Genomic DNA, 17822 nt, shown 5'->3' on the forward strand with positions numbered 1-17822 from the left:
ATTGTATTAAATATGGATAGATAGACTTGATTTAACTCTTCATTCCTACACAAAAAAACACGAATGTCCTCTGGAATTTAAAGAAATGAAAAAGAATTTATGTTTCTTACTTTTATTATTCTGTACATCTGGTCTTAAGAGTCAATATATCTGGACTATGTCAAGCCTTTTTCAGTCACTCTTAGACAACCCCCATTAGATAGAAAAGTTGTCTTGTATTACCTAAAACCCATACTACAAAATCCTTGCCATTTATTATGCAAAGCCATTTGTTAGATTTTATGAAGATACAAGGATACATATTCAGAATTGAAGATGGCTAAGGAGACTCCAGCATAGATTATTTTATAAGTATTTTAATACAAAAATTTTTAATGGAAATTTTAGATGAGAAATTTTACTTCTTTTTGATTAAAAATGAAAGTTAATAATGGATATAAATTAAAACACTAAATAAATAAATCAGTATAGTTCTCTGATCCCTACTGCAACTTCATAATTCATAAAATTTCTGCCAATTTTGTCATATAGTCCTAATTTCATAAGAACTCTCACATTAACTAAATTAGTGTATAGCATTTGAAGTAACACATGAGATTCTGTTCAATAAAACATTATGTTGATTGATTGTGATACTTAACAGTGCTTAACACTTATTTCACACTTTACATCCTCAAAGCACTTTACAAACATTAACCAATTAATCATCATGTCACTGTGATGTCAGGAAGGTGGTAGAATTCCCATTTCTGAGATGAAGGAATTAAATAAAGTGGCTGATGTCAGTGAAAGACTTTAGAAAGTCTAAATATTAATACCTCAGGAAAGTTTCAACTCAATGACTAGAGCATGGAATTGACTGTGTGTATATGAAATAAAGAGAAAGCAGCGCAAGTTAATATCATATTACAATCTCAGCCACTGTTCAATTATGGCACTTAGAAGAATAAATGGCCATTGCCAACAACCCATGTTTCCTTTCTAACCTTTGCTATTCCCAAAGAGCTATTACATAATTAATTTTGCCTAGTATTTTCCATTTTTAAAGTATAATTTTTTCATAATTAAAACCTCCCTGTGAATTTAAAAAGAAAATTGTTCAGGAATTTTCCATTTTTCATCATTAATCATGTTTGAGGAAAAACAACTACTGGAAATGTTCAAAAAATTATTTAAAAAGGAACAATATTAACTTAGATGTTTATTTCTGGTCAGAATAATTGTTTTTTAAATATTAATCTTCAAAAATACTATCAATAAAAGTTCTACAGGTTCTTAAAGAAATGCTATTCAGAAAGTGTCACTATTTAAATTTTACTGAAGATTTTTATTCGACCCATGATACAGTACTATTGATTTGACTTCCATTGAAATTCATACTATACAGACTCCAAAAGTATAAAAATATTTGGTTGAAGTATAACATAGATACAGAAATGACTACAAATCATACAGTTTAACAAGTTTTACAAAGCACAACTGGATAACCACCAGATAGAGCAAGGAATAAAACTCCAGACATCCCTCATGTCCCCCTTCCTGGTCACTGCCTTCCAAAGGTAATCTCTCCTAGGACTCCTATCTCCACCAATACTTTGCCTGTTTTTGAACTTTACAAAAATGTAATTATGCACTATGTACTATTTTTTGTATTTTGTGACTGTTTTCTCTCAGTATTTTTTACAAAAATCATCCATGGCATCTGAGGCAGCAGTATTTACTCATTTTCATTGTCATACAGTATTACATTAATAATGTAACTATTAATTATGTAAATTAATAATGTATGAATTAATAATGTGTGTGTATGTGTGACTGTATGTCTATACACATAACACAGTTTACTTACTTGATTGAGTCTACTGTCGATGGACTTTTGTTCCAGTTTAGGACTATTACATATAGTGCTACTATGAGCATTTTTGTATGTTTTGGTGCACATATGTGTACATTTCTATTTAAATCTAGGAGCAGAATTTTTGGTTTATAGAGAGTGGCAAACAATTTTTCAAAATTTTTCTTCCAATCCATACTCCCACCAGTAGTGTATGAGAATTCCCTTACTCCACAGTCTCTCCAAACTTTCGTAAATAAAATTTTACTGGAACATAAGCATTTACATTAACTTAATATTATCTATGGCTGATTTCATGCTACAACCACAGAGATGAATAGTTATGACAGAGATCATATGGCTCATGTATTAGTTTCCTTGGGCTGCCATGACAAACTATCACAAACTGGTTGGCTTAGAACAAGAAAATTTATTCTCTCACAGTTCTGGAAAGCAGAAGTCTGAAATCAAAGTGTTGACAGAGCAGCAATTCCTCTGGAGGCTCTAAGTGGGGGATTTTTCCTTGCCCCTTCCAGGTTTTGGTAGCTGTGAGCATTCCTTGGCTTCCTTGGTTTGTGCCTACAACACTCCAATCTCTGTCTTAACTTCACATGGACTTCTCCTCTGTGTATCTGTTCTTTTCTGTGTGTCTCATAAGGATACTTACTGTATTTAGGCCCACCTGAATAATCCAGAGTGATCTCATCTTAAGATCCTTACTTTAATTACATCTGAAAAGATCCTTTTTCCGTATAAGGTAATATTCACAGGTTCCAGAAATTTTACATGTATATCATCTGGGGGTGGGAGGGCATTTTTCAGTTTACCATAGCCCACAATATTTACTGTCTGGCCCTTTACAGCAGAAATACATCAATCCTTAAATTAAAATATCTTTTATTATGTTTACTGGCCATTTGGATTGTCTCCTTTCTGAAGCACATTTTTCTACACACACATACACACACACAAACATAGCAAAACTTTTCTCTCATTTTGCTGCCCAAGGCTTGCCTTTTTAATCTCTAATTTGGGTATTTTGATAACAGTGGTGCTTAATTTTAATGTAGTCCAATTTATCCCCATTTATTTTATGTTTAGTATTTTTTATGTCTTGTTTGACTACCTCAAGGTCAAGAAGATGTTATTTTTTTCCTAAAAGCTTTATTGGTTTACCTTTCATATTTAATTATAAAATCAAGAATTAATTTTGTGTGTGTGACATGATTGAAGAATCATGACTCAGTAGGAGGGGGACAAGATGGTGAGTAGGAAGACCCTGGACTTGTCTCCTTCCACAGACACATCAAAACTACAACTACATATAAAGAAACATCTCTGAGAAGGACCTGAAAACTAGCGAAAAGATTTTCCTCAACTAAGGATAAAAAGAAAAAGCCTCATGGAGATGGGCAGGAGGACCAGAGATGAGATCTGGACAGCGCCTACACCCCTAGCATGGCAACCCACAGGCAGGAAGAATATCACAGTCATGGAGGTCCTCCCTGAAAAATGAGGGGTCCAAACCATGCCTTGGGCTCCCAGCCCAGGGGACTTGCACCAGGAAGACAATCTTCTAGAATGTCTGACCTTGGAAAACAGTAGGGCTTAAATCTCGGAGACCTGGAGGGCTATAGGAAACTGAGCCTGTTAAAGAGCATGCACTAACTCACTTGCTCTAAGTCCCAGCACAGAGGCAGCAGTTTGAAAAGTACCTGGGTCATACATGAAAGAGTTTCATTGACTAATTTTAGTGTATGTACCCAAGGGGCAGGAATCTCTTGGAACTCTGAGTATAGTGGGGGCTGGCAGGTGCCAGGGTTTTTTTTGCTCACCTTCTACTGAGCTGGCCTGGCATTGGAAGGTTCCATTCTGACTCTCCCCATCTACCTTAATGGCACAGCTTACCCCACCCAAGGTTCAAAAACAGACCCACCCCAGACAATGCTCCTCCATAGTGATGTACCAACACTCCACACTTGACAGGTGCCCTTAGCCGGGATTGTCATCCCCCTAAAGAAGCTTCTGTCTCAAGGTCAATGTCACACACCAGAGCACCTGCAACAGTCACAGCCAGGCCTTACAGCCAACCACAGCAGAGGCCAGCCACACACACCAGCATGCCCACAGCAGTCACAGCGCAGCAACAACAGGAGGGCACACACAGCCCGCACAAGGGACTCCTGGAGCACCTGGCTCTGGCAACCAGAGGGATCATGGTCTGGGTCCCACAGGTCACCTTCTACATAAAGCCACTCCTTCAGGAGAAGGAGGTATAGCTAATCAGCCTAATACATAGAAACAAACACAGAGAGTTAGACAAAATAAGGAGACAAAGGAATATGTTCCAAATGAAGGAAGACAAAACATTTAAAAAAAAAAAAACTAAAAAAAATGGAGATAAGCAACTACCAGACAAAGAGTCCAATGTGATGGTCATAAATAGGTTCACCAAACTCAGAAGAAGAATGGAGGTGAGAACTTCAACAAAGAGATATAAATATTAAAAAGAACCAATCAGAGCTGAAGAATACAGTAACAAAAACGGAAAATACACTAGAGGGAACTAACAGCAGATTAGAAAATTCAGAAGAACGAATCACCAATCTGGAAGACAGGGTAGTGGAAATCACCCAATCAGAACGGAAAAAAAAATAAAAAATGAAGATATTTTAAGGGACCTCTGAGAGAATATCAAGCATATTAACATTCACATTATAGGAGTCCCAGAAAAAGAAAAGAGAGAGAAAGGGACAGAAAACTTGTTTGAAGAAATAAAAGATGAAAACTTCCGTAACCTTGGAAAGAAAACAGACATCCAAATTCAGGAAGCACAGAAAGTCCCAAACAAGATGAGCCCAAAGAGACCCATACCATGATACATTATAATTAAAATGTCAAAAATTAAAGATAAAAAGAGAATCTTAAAAGCAGCAAGAGGAAAACAACTAGTTACATATAGCGGAGCCCCCATAAGACTATCAGCTGACTTTTCAGTAGAAACTTTATAGGATGGAAGAGAGTGGCATGACATATTCAAAGGGCAGAAAGGAGGAAACTTGCAATCATGAATATTCTATCTGGTAAGGTTAGCATTCAGAATTGAAGGAAAGATAAAGAATTTCCCAAACAATCAAAAACTGACCTTACAAGAAATGTTAAAGGGACTTCTTTAAACGGAAAAGAAAAGGCCATAAATAGAAATACAAAAATTGTGACAGAAAACACCTCACTGGTAAAAGCAAACATATGGTAAAGGTAGGGGATCAAAGAACTATATAGATAGTATGAATGTTAAAAGACAAACGTAGTCAAATCATCTATATTTACAATAATTATTTATGTGATACACAAAATAAAAAGACGTAAAATACAACAAAAACAAAAAGCAGTGTGTGGATATTTTTAAATATTTTAAAAATTAAGAAACAACTTTAAAGATAAGCACTAAAATGTTTACTGTAGCTATCTCAGGGTATTGGGATTTTAAGAACAAGACTGGGCAAAGGAGGCTATTCTCTTACTACTTTAATTAGTTTTAAGTCAGGATTGTGGGTAATTTTTGTTCATTTTTTTTTTAAATAGAAAAAAGGAAAACACTTTAAGACAATCAGATATTCATGTAGTCCACATCATTATCTTTATAAGTGTGTTATTTGGTCAATATTTTTCTAAATAATCACACTGATTAATATTGCCTTTCATAAATGGTAGAGAAAAAAATGTGATGGTTAATCAAGAAAGTATAATTTGCAAATCTACAGGCTAGCTGATACTTAGAAGCGCCTAAAACTAAAATTTGTAATAAGATTAGAAAAACAAACCATTACGAATACTTCCCACATTAACCACATTTTGAAGACCCATTCTGGTTTTATTTTAATTTCTCACTTCTTGCAGTAATAATTTTTTAATTGAATTTTAGGGGTATGTCGATATGATGATAGAGTGCCAGGTTGCCATGGAGCAAATATACCCCAAAGGTGTAACTCTAAAAGGCAGAGAATGTTGACATATTCTGGCTTCTGTGAATTTCATGTCTATGTCAGCCTGAATTGTACAAAACTGAGCTCCAAAGCTAAAAGTTTTGTAAAAACATTTTTTAAATGGTTTATTTATTTAATAGTCATATTGAAATCTATGTATCTTTGACTTTTCAAGTATCAGATACCTTTTTAAAAATCAGGCCCATTTAATTGACTTTTTAAATTCCAATATCTATTTTAAATGTAAGTATTTTAAACATGTATGCTTGTGCATACTACATATCTAGGGGAGAGAGAGAGAGAGAGAGGGAGGGAGAGAAACAAAGAGAAGAATAAATTCTTAAAGCATAAATCATCCAAAAATTTTCAGCTTCTTCTTACTTTGCATTCCTACATCTTAAAACATCAAATTAAGTTTGAGATTTGAAATTTTTTAATAAAGAAAAATAATGTATACCCTAAGTTCTGCTCAATCAGTATTTTTTATTATTAGGTTCTAAGAGAAATTCTGAAAAAAATTTCTATAAATGTGTTAGGATGCACAGGTTCCATAACCATAGAAAAATAAATCAATAGATATTTTGAAAAAGAAAAATGGAAAGGGGAAGATTTTTTTTTTTCTCATGAAATGTCAGGAGGTTGTGTTTGTGTTAATGAGAAACATTATCTTACCAAAAAATCCTGGTATCCTCATTTCCATTTATATAGGAAATTGATTAATACTTAACTAATTGGCACATGCAAATGGGGATTAACTGAATTCACTTTTCTTCACAACTCAATGACTGTAATTTAGATCCTTACTTAGATTTAAATCTTTTATTATTTTTGAAGGTAATCATCTTCCTGTTGTTAGAAATAAAATATCAAAGCACCATGCTAATTATAGCTTATTTGTGTCTCACAAATTAGCTAATTAACATTACTGAAAAGTAAATGTACAGTGAGCAAAGTTTAAACTCCTGGATTGGAGTCAAGTCTTTTACACAATATAGTGATGAGATATACATGCTATTGAATGCCATTGGGTCTTTGAAGCTAATAACTATAGTTAGATATTCAGTTTTACTTCAAAAGAATAGCTTATCCTGTTGTTTCAATGCAATTACATCTGTGAACTTTTTGCAATTAGCTCTCCTAGATAGATAAGAGACATAAGGAGGTGGGAAAACAGAAAGATGTGCATGGTTGGGAAAGCAATCTTTTAAATAAAATCTCAAAAGGTTTATGGCATGCATGATTTGCTTGGGGAAACTATAAAATCAGCGTATTCATGGCTTTGGATTAGCTGACTAGTATATTTCAAAACCTAAGATTCTGGCAATGATAATTCCTTAGGTTCAGGGCAAAAATCTTGTTTATCAGCTTATTTAGAGGGAAATAGCTTAGAAGTGTAATACCTTCTGAGATGTCTAAACCCAATTCATTCAGATGCAAATTTAACATATGGCAAGATAGTCATGTAGATTGTAGGCACGTTTTTAGGAGTAGCTCTGAGTAAGCAGTGATGTAGTCTTTTCCAGAAATATTGGGAACAGGACTTGCCCTTGGCCATTTACATATCAAGTATTTATTGAGTAGCTACTGTATGTGTCAGGAACTGTACTACAATCTCAATACGTAAGAGTGAAAATGACTGGTAAGACTATCGTTACTGAGCAAAGGGCTTGCTGCCTGATGCACACAGAAGCCAGTACAATGGCTCCAGCTTATGAGAAAAGAGAAAGCTTTATTTTTAGGTCAACTGGCAAGGAGACAGGAGGAACAGCTCAAATCTGTCTTTCTGATCTGGGGTGCAGTCAGACTTTTATGAGTTGGAGGAGGATGGGGTAGTATTTGGAAGTGCTGGCAAATACAAGGTAAAGGACATAGGAAACCAGAAGTTTAGGAGCAACACACGGCTTTACCATACTCCATCAGGAAGAACAAGGTGACAAAGTCCTGATATTTACTATCAGGACTATAAGCCAGGCTGTATCTGAAAGGGTCACTCTTCAAAGAAGATCCAGCCCTTCTAAAATTCTGAAGGGTATTCCAGATTTCTGTTTATGGAAATATTATGGTCTTGAATCATTTAGGTTACTCCAGCTTTGCATGATGTAGCCCTAATGCTGTATCTGAACTCTCATAATCCCTGAAGTTGCTTTCGCATAGTCCAAATGTCTTGATAGTCAGACATGGCCTCACTCTAGCTACAGAAACCCCAGACAGGATCTCACTCTAATCAGAGAAAACCTGAGACAAATTTGTTAAATGGGCAGTTTGTTTTGGGGGGGTCCTCATCTCTTACCATCCTTTTTTTCTCACTTTCAGTCTTTGCCCCTTCATAAGGTATCTTTTCAGCTGTCTCCAATAAATAGTCTCACTATTTTCCATCATTCACCTGTATAATGCACCAAACTCCTGATTTGCCCTTTCTCTCTCCCCTATAAAAATGTGTTAAGCCACTGTTAATCCCCTCACAGCCTTTCTAAAGAGTCTAATAAACTAATCTGTGTTCAAGCTGATAATGGCTTAAATGAGAGAGGGTATCAGTATAGGCATTCTGGAGAAAACTGACCTAACCAAAATGTTGAGGGCAAATGCTGGGAACAGCAGTTCCTTGAGTGGAAAGCAAACCCTCTACACTCTTAAAATTAGACCAAATGGAGGATTGCTTCACCGTGTTCACCGTGCTTTATAATGAACTTCAGGCCTCGAAAGCTGGCTTCCTAAATGATGCAATGCTTGTCCTAAGAAAGAAGGTTTGCCTCAAATAAAGAGAAGGGCTTTAAATCATCATGTGACTACAGAGAAAAAAAAATTTACTGGAAAGGGAGCAAAACCCTTCAGCTTTGACCCAGTGTCCCACAGAGTGGAAAACATTTACTTTGAGATTCCATACACAGGTCAATGTACCACAGAAGCCAAGAGCGGTTTTTAAAAACAATAACATTAACCATAAGCCACCCAAGAATCAGAGACACTTTTTTACAGACCAGTTTCTTCCTTCACATGCTCATTTTCAAAGCCACATGGGTTGGGGGAAAACTGTGCACCCTGCTAAAGTGGTTTTCAGTGTGTATGTGAATGTGTTTTAGTCCTGACATATTTTCCTATTGGTAAGGGTAAAAAAAAAAGAAAGAAAAAAGTCAAGGGAAAGAAAAGTTTAACTACTGCAAACTTCAATGTATAAAGAAAATTTTCCAGTAGTTTCAAAACTTTGGATAGAATGTTTAAAGAACAAGCTTTGTTTTGGCTATTTGCATTTTAAATGCCATTACCTAACAAAATAGTGTTTTGTTCAAAAAGGACATAAAATAGCCTTACTACAAAATATCCCTAAAAGATTGATTATGTGTCCTCCCTTTAATACCTGACTACTTCTTAGCCAATGCATAGTGTTCATTTCTTTCAAACTTTAACCCCAAGAAGACGTCCCTGACCACCACAAGTCATTCACTCTTGTTACACTGCACCAATATCACAGCCTTATTCTCTAGGTGTTCAGTTCATTACATCTCCCCAAATCAACTGCTCTTCAATCTTTTCCTTCTCTTGTAGATTTTAGTACAGTAACATCAAAAAATATGATGATTGAATGAGCAATGTATGAGTAAAAGAATGAACAAATGAACCAAATTCATTTACTTCCATAAATTCAGATAAATAGTTGTTTAGATAAATGTTATCCTTTGATTAAGAACCACCTGATATGAAAATAGAAATAAAACGTAAGCAGAGTGAATGACAGAGTCAGTTTATAATCAAATAACTTTTTCCTCTAGGTACATATTAGGTCATTTGGAAGGTTTTCTCAGACCAGTAAAGTATCATTTGGTATATTTAAGTAGTCATTTGCTACATAATACTCTATTTTTGTGAAAAATTCGTGTAACTCTTGACTCTTTTATAACCACAGAGCAGTTAAATCTCTGGAGAGTTAAAACTGCATTTTAGAACCATGGCAGCAATCAGCAGGAGCTGCTTTTCCAATTTTGTAGATTAGGATTATCTTTTGTAAAAATATTAATAATGCCAAATGAACTTGTGTAGTTGGTACACTCAGTGAAGCTTCCCTAGCCATTCTCATTTTAATAAAATGCTATTTTTGAAAGAGATGATATCAATAATACCCTAATATTTTAAGAACGTAAACTGCACTTAATAATTTTGAGAGTATTTTTAGTATTATCCTTTTCAAAAACATTATCTCATTTAATTCCCACAATAAATCTAATATGAAGGTATCATAATTATCCCTAGCTTACACTTGGGGAAACTAGAGGAAAAGTAACTGATCCAGGCTAATTGAAGTTAGAGCTGAAATTTGAGCCCAATTATGTCCAACTGCTGAGCTCAAGTAACCCTTATAGTATAGTCTCTTTCATCACTTACAACCACAAAAATGTTAGCTCCACAGGGCAGATTTACTTATCTGTTTGGTGCACTGATATATCACAAGGGTTTAGTTCAATGCCTATCTCACATAGTGGGTACTCTAAAGATTTGTTGAATTGAAGAACGATAAATAATAAGGATTATCTTATATCAACACTATGCCACGCCTCTCGAATCAGTTCTTGACTCCATAAAGTTAATAGGAAGATATTAACCTGAAACAAAAGAATAGTTAAGATGTATAAAGTTAGTTAGCAGAATTCCTCACATCAGTCACATGTTTTGGTAGATGCCTCATCATCTGCATAAAGTGAAACTTTCTGGAACCTTGATGGTAGGTTGTATACCTTATGACCTCTCTTCAGTATTTATGATAAAAGAAAGACTAAGGTTCTTTTTGCTCCTGTTAAACACATAACTCTTAGGGTAGGCTTAAAATACGTATGTATACAATTAAGTAATCTATTAAGCACAAAACAGTAAAATATGTAAAAAATTGCTAAATACAGAAGAAATTTAATACACTGAACCAGAAGATTCATGTACACATTCAGACTCCTTGAGCCAAAATAATCTGCTTGGTCACATTTCTCAAAATAGTTTTGGTGTTATGTATTATGCTATGCATATTATCTCTGCTGTATTTTGATTATTTCATAAAACCAAAACATATAAACAAAGAGTGCACACATGGAATAAAAGGGCTATAAGGGACCAACAGGCTAAATGGCTTTCAATTTTGTAGATTATATTCAATCTGCTATTGTTTGTGCAAACACACCTCGTTCTTTCTTGTCTCAGAATTTTTCTCATGCTATTCCTTTACTTAGATTACTCTCTCTTTTCTTCAGGTAGGTATCCAACTGAAATTGTGCTCAGCTAGCTCAAACCTCATTTCTGTGAGGAATTCCCCAAGAAAAATACTGAATTTAAAGTTTGGAGGCAATCTAAGAAATGAAATAACCCATGTCCTCAGCTTGAATTTGTGTATAAATTTATTACTAATTGGTATTGCAACCTAGTCTTGTACATCACAAGAGACAAAAGTTTAAGATTCTAATCCTGACAGATAGACTCCAAAACCTAAGCATTTATCTCCAAGCTAGAGATATATATATATAGATAGATAGATAAATGATTGGTAGATGATCGATAGACACATACATAGATATAGATAGATAGATAGAGAGATAGATAGATAGATAGATAGATAGATAAATGCATAATCACATATGCATGATTAAAGGTATTTAAAGTAACAGAGGTGCACAAAAAGTCTTCCTGGCCAGAGTTTATCTATGAAAGATTCATCCAAAATGTTTCTTTCAGCAAGGCCTTGAAGAATATGTGAGATTTGAATGGGCAGAAAGCAGAAGAAAAGGCTTGTTAGACAGCTGGAAAATCATGTGAAAAGATTCAGAAGGGGAAAGCAGATAAAATTGGATAAGTATTGGTAGGACATAGATTACTCCTAGACGAAAAATAAAATTAGGGTCATAAAGTGCTATTGACGAAAGAACTCCAATGCCAAATAAGTGACTTAGTACTTTTTGAGATAAGCTTTGAGAGACATTAGATTCTTAATTATGGGAACAGTATGGTGAAAGAGATATTCATTTGTCAGCAGTATTCACTTCTCATCTTTCCTCTCCAGCTAAATCATACTTTTTTTCAATGTAAAAACAAGACGACTTGGAGGTTATTTGCTGGAATTATTTTGAAGGCAAAAATTTCCAAGAAACCAACTCCAACCAATAAAAATCTGAATTTAATTAAATGAGGAAAAATCAAAACTTGTGTAAAACAAAAATAAATGTTACAACTGGCACACAGTAATATAGAAAAGCTCATTAATGAAAAAACACATTTTTTTTCAGGCAATAAAACTTAGCCAATACTTATGTGGTGGGAAATCTCAACTGACTTCCACTTTGTCAGTATTGTGGGATAGTTTTAATTATCAAGACTCCAGAGACTTCTCTCATGTAAGGAAAATATTACTTAGAGATATAGGATATCAATTTTCACCTTATATATTATAATACATAGAAGTTATTTTCATGGTTTTTCACCATGGCAGAAAATCCTTTCGAACAAATTACTTTCCAGTTTAGAATATTTTTCTGTGTATCAGTGGCCAACTCAATAATTCTGGATGCTTTGAGAAGTAAAGCACAGGACATTTTTTCATCTTTAAGTTGGCATGTTTCCTCTTCTACACCATAATATTGTACTTAATATCAGTTGGGTAAGCCGGAGCTGGCTGTCCTTCTGCCCTCTGCAAACCACAACCATGAGAGTATTTATCTTATTTGGGAGGCCAAGTTCAAGTAAATGGTTCTCAGATCAGGGTCAAAGGCATTAGCAGGTTGGCAAAATTGATTGTGGTAAAACAGAAATGCCCTTTGTAAAATAACATAAAAGCAAAAAATGTCCAATTACTTTGTGTTTCGGTTTAAAAATAATTTCCTATTGGATACCAGTTCCTCACTAAATACCAATAGCACATTGTAACTAAATTCACCAAATCAAATATTATTTGAATCCTTTGATTGCTTTCCCACATTCTATTTCTTTACAAAGTCAATAAACATTGATCTATTACATAGTCTCAGAATTTAAAATTATGTATTCTAAATGTCTTTATAGATATGAGGATGATTTTTGCTATCAACCAAAATTGAGATGGAATTATTCCTAGAGAGAATACTTCTGTTCTACCAAGTAGTAAAATATTAAAATCTAGTCAGAGTTGGCATGTGAGTCCACACTAGCTTGTACAAGTAGAAAACTTAGTAACTGAAATACCAAAATGGCATTGTGAAAAGACAGTTTTGCATTAAATCTCGAAGAACTGTACCTTATCTTATAGAATATAATTATTTCACAACATGATAAACCTAGCACATACTCAATAAATACTTATTCATAGATATATTGTTTGATAATGTGCAAAGAGAAAACAAAGTCAGTAATCAAAGTCAGATTGATATTATTTACTTTCAGGAATACTTATATTTATTACATGAATATGAATAGAAACAGAAATCTCATTGTCCATGTGAAATGGATAGGCTATAAGTTCAGGCCAAATTAGAAATAAAAATATTACAAGTAAGTAAACAATTTTGGCCTATAATCATCTGAACATTTGGGGTTTTTTCCTGACCCTTGTGGAAATTTATAGTTACAAATCAAAGATTATTGTAGAACATATTCTAAAAATAGACTTCCCAACTCAATAATCTAGAAATAGTCAGAAGTCTTCTTCACTTTCTTCTGACAAAAGTGATGACACACATATTCTTATTTCACTTTCAATTTAGCTACACATCTTATTTTAAAGACCAACAAGTCTCAGACTTCCCTGGTGGCACGGTGGTTAAGAATCCACCTGCCAATGCAGGGGACGTGTTCAAGCCCACATACTGTGGAGCAACTACGCCCATGTGCCACAAATACTGAGCCCATGTGCCACAACTACTGAAGCCTGTGCACCTAGAGCCCGTGCTCTGCAACAAAGAAGCCACCGCAATGAGAAACCTGGCACCACAGCAAAGAGTAGCCCCCGCTCACCACAACTAGAGAGAGCCCGTGCACGGCAATGAAGACCCAATGCAGCTAAAAATAAACAGATACATAAATAAATTTATTTAAAAAAAATAAAGACCAATAAGTCTCTCTAGTGTTCCTTGGGAGAATCATTAAATAAATAAGTCTCAGGTGCAGCAGCTAAATCACCTTGCCTACATTAGAGTTCCCTATTTGAGAAGCAGTTCATTTGCAAATCAATATCTGTAATTCAGAGCATCTGTCCATGAGATTTTCCATATGAGGCTCTGTTTGCTTTCTGTGTGCATGATGTCTCAACACAAGCTTCTACTATGGCCAATCCCTTGAAATTTTTGTGGTACCAGTTTTAGCTGCCTCCATTGATTACAAGTACCATGCAAACTTCATAGAAATATGCACACGAATCTTCCATTACATGCCCTTGAAGAAACTCTGGGAAAATTCTAGTGGAAACCATTGCTTTAGCATCTTCAATCAAAACCAATTGAAATAATAGTATGTTGAAAGCTATAAAAGGATATTATTTTTACAAAAAGACTTCTAAACAGAGCAATTATTGGCAAGGAAATAGAAACATAGTTTGTAGTTTTTAAGAACTACTTAATACATTTAAAAATAAAGGGGAAACTGCAGGGGGCACGGGTTCAATCCCTGTTTGGGGAAGATCTCGCATGCCACGTGGTGCAGCCAAAAACAAAAAAACAAAAAGTAGAGAGAAAATGATGAAGTAAATATTGAGGAATCTGGGTGAAAGGTATTTGGGAATTCTTTGTACTATTCTTGCAATTCTTCTGTAAGTCTGAAATCATGTTTATAAAGATTTTAAAAGTACACAAAATACTATATGGATAAATATATACATAGAGAGAGAGATGTGGGAAACACAAGATACCTGAATTTGATCCCTAACATCCTTAATATTGTTTCTCTAAAAAATAAAAACCTGCTAATATTATTAATTTAAAACAATAAATAAATAAATAAAGGGACAAGGTTTTCCAGAGGATGGGGGTTTATAAAATATTTCAACTGACAGGAAAGGTTGAATTGGATAAAGAGAGTAGGGGGGAAAAAAGTTAAATTTGCCAACTAGGGCAGCATTAGCAACTTCAAAGAGGGACATCAATAAAGACTTTTTAAAGGTAAAAATCATCAGATCTTTCCTCCTGTGTCTACCAGTGAATTTGCCTACTAAGGAAACATTAGAAATTTGCAAGACAATATAAGTAAAAAATGTTCGGTGTTAGAATCAAAAGATCTTCCCCTTGTATTCCTCTTGGAACCATCAGATACCCAGTTATTAAAGCCAGGTTCTCAGAATTCATCCTAGACTCTTTCTCTCTCTAATTCCCTACATTCATAAATTGCCAAATTATTTTAAGTATCTTGATTCTATCTGTCCTATCCCACATCCTTAAAGAATTCTCTCTGCCATTGCCTACATCATCAATATTTTTCACTTACCTCCTCCTTCTCCTCACTGCACCTCCTTATTTCTCTCAACTTAGATCTTCAATATTTTTTTAATTTTAAATAAGCTCATGTCACTCAGATGTTTAGCATTCCTCAGAAGTCCATATTCTACAGGGGAAGGTCTAATCTCTTTGCACTGGTGTCCAGCACAGTCTGTCCCCTTGCCTAAGTCAATCTCATCCTTTTCCATAGGCACCTTCTAAACACATTGAGCTTATGATGGTTTCCCAAAGACATCATGTTTTTGTGTCTTGGAAAAAAGAATTTTTCTGTCTTTCTTTTCTTATTGCCTTACAAATCCTTACTGATAAATATGCAACTCAACTGTCACCTCCTCTTTGAAGCCTCCTGACCCCACCTCATGCCAAACTTCTTGCTCTCTCTTCTGACACATATCACTTTGTAATGACCTGTCATTGTTCTCCCCCTCATCAGACCCTGAGTACCTCAAGAGCAGGAATTATTTCTTATGCAATTTTGTATGTGAATGTACAATGCCTGCAATAGTTGCCTGTTAAATAGGGTTCTAGACGTGAAGGAGTGAAATCAATGTTGTCTTAGGTCCAGTTGCTTTGAAGCAGAGCCTGGAATTGGATTTCTATGCAAGAGATTGATTGGGGAAGTGCCCTTCGGAGAAACCCATAGGGCAGCGAGGAAACAGGACATGGCCAAGAAAGAAGCTAAGCAAAGATGTGGTTTTAGTTGAGTCCTCAGCCTATCAGGAGCACTGGAGTATTAATGGCATACCCGAGTGTGTCCCACTGAACCAAAGCGGTCCGGCTTTTGGACCCTGTGTTAATCACTGGATGCACTCTGCCAAGGGTTGGGGGGCAGTGCTGGTGGGAAGTAAAACCTCCCTCACCAGCTCCAGACCAGCAGCTAACGTCAGCCCAGGGAAGACAATTCCCTGTGAAGGGAAATAACTGTGAGCCTCTAGTAGCCAACACTCACTGCAGCTGAACTGTGGGTGCTTGCACTTGGGAGGAATCTGGGTAAAACACCACCAGCTTCTACAACAATTCATACATCAGCACAATCTCTTTTTTCAAAAGCAGGTTATCTAGAGATACTTTTCAATTTCTTATCTGATTTCTCTCCTATTCCAGTGAATTCATAGCTCCACACGTTGAGGGATTGGCTTCTTCACCTGACATATTTGTGTGTGCCTTTTTTTACCTGAAATATACATAACTATTAACTGTGCAAAGCCACACCAAGGACTTTAGTGAGCTGTAGTACAGTTACATTGTAGTACTGGTGCAGTATTTCTTCCCAAGGAAATTTCTAAACAGATTGAACAGGAGTAGAGTCCCGCAGAAAATTATTTCAACATCTAGTGCTAACTACACATAAATATAATGGGAAGTCACACCAAGTCCCCAGCAAATACTAAAAATATTTCTTTGGAACATTTTTTCTTTACACTTGCCATAAATTACCCTGTTTTCTATTGAGGTGGGGGAACCCTATGTGGTATATCTGATATTTGGTCCTCATTAACTTCACCATACATGGGAGTCAATAAATGGTTGCTCATAGAACGTGCTGAAGGCCTTATAAGACTAAGTTGTGTGAGGTTTTATAATCTTTCCTGGACACGTGGAACTAAATAAATGGTGTATAATCATATTCTAGGCATTTATCTCAGGATAGAAGCACTTTAAAGGTTTGCAGTCCATGAAAACAGTATATGAATAGACATTTATTAGTATTCATGCAACATTTATACGCACCTGCCCACACAGAGATAGACAAACAAAACAAATGGAAATGATCTTTCTACAATATTTCAGCATCCTTTCAGAATTAACGCATTATAGTAAACAACTATTCCAAATATTTTTTAAAATGAACAGTATGGGGTGTCAGAGAACACTGGAGATAAAATTAAGCTCCCAAAGCAAATTGTTCTTCTATGTTATAAACAGAGAAATTAAAAACAAGGCAGAAAATTCCTGCTAATACACATGCCAATTTTAATCACCAGCAATGCAAAGATGTGTGTAGCAATAAGAAGCTGCCAGCCTTTTAAAATTTGATTTTCCCATTTTGTATTTATTTTATTGGATTCTGACCACACGTTCCTATTAAGATCATAACGTATTAATAGCAGAGAATTCTACTTGCTTAAAGCTAATTTGTAGAAGTGTTTGCAAAAGTACAATGGCATCGTATGGCACTTTAGCAATGGGTATGAAAAGGTACCCAACAAACGTCAATGGCAGTCATGTGTAGCTGAGGGCAGAGAAGAGTGTATATTAATTCAGGAAAATCTTGGCCCTACTCCAAGGATTTTTACAATCCCCAGACTATTTTTAAGAAGTTCTCAAAATCGAATCACACATTTAAAATGGAAAAAACAAGTAACTGCATCCAATTCAGGTATGAAACTAAAGATAAGGAAATTCAAGCAGCCCTTGGCTGTGTGGTTTGAGCAGATAAAAATGGAAACTGTCCAAACCCTCTGACTGTAGAAAAGTCTCAACATTTGCATTTTGTTTCATTCTTCAGGCAGTATATTAACGGACAGGGATTATTATCATAATTTTCATTAACATTGAATGCTCTAGAATCCA

Source organism: Balaenoptera musculus, chromosome 4, assembly GCF_009873245.2.
Source record: "Balaenoptera musculus isolate JJ_BM4_2016_0621 chromosome 4, mBalMus1.pri.v3, whole genome shotgun sequence".
Lineage (NCBI taxonomy): Eukaryota > Metazoa > Chordata > Mammalia > Artiodactyla > Balaenopteridae > Balaenoptera > Balaenoptera musculus.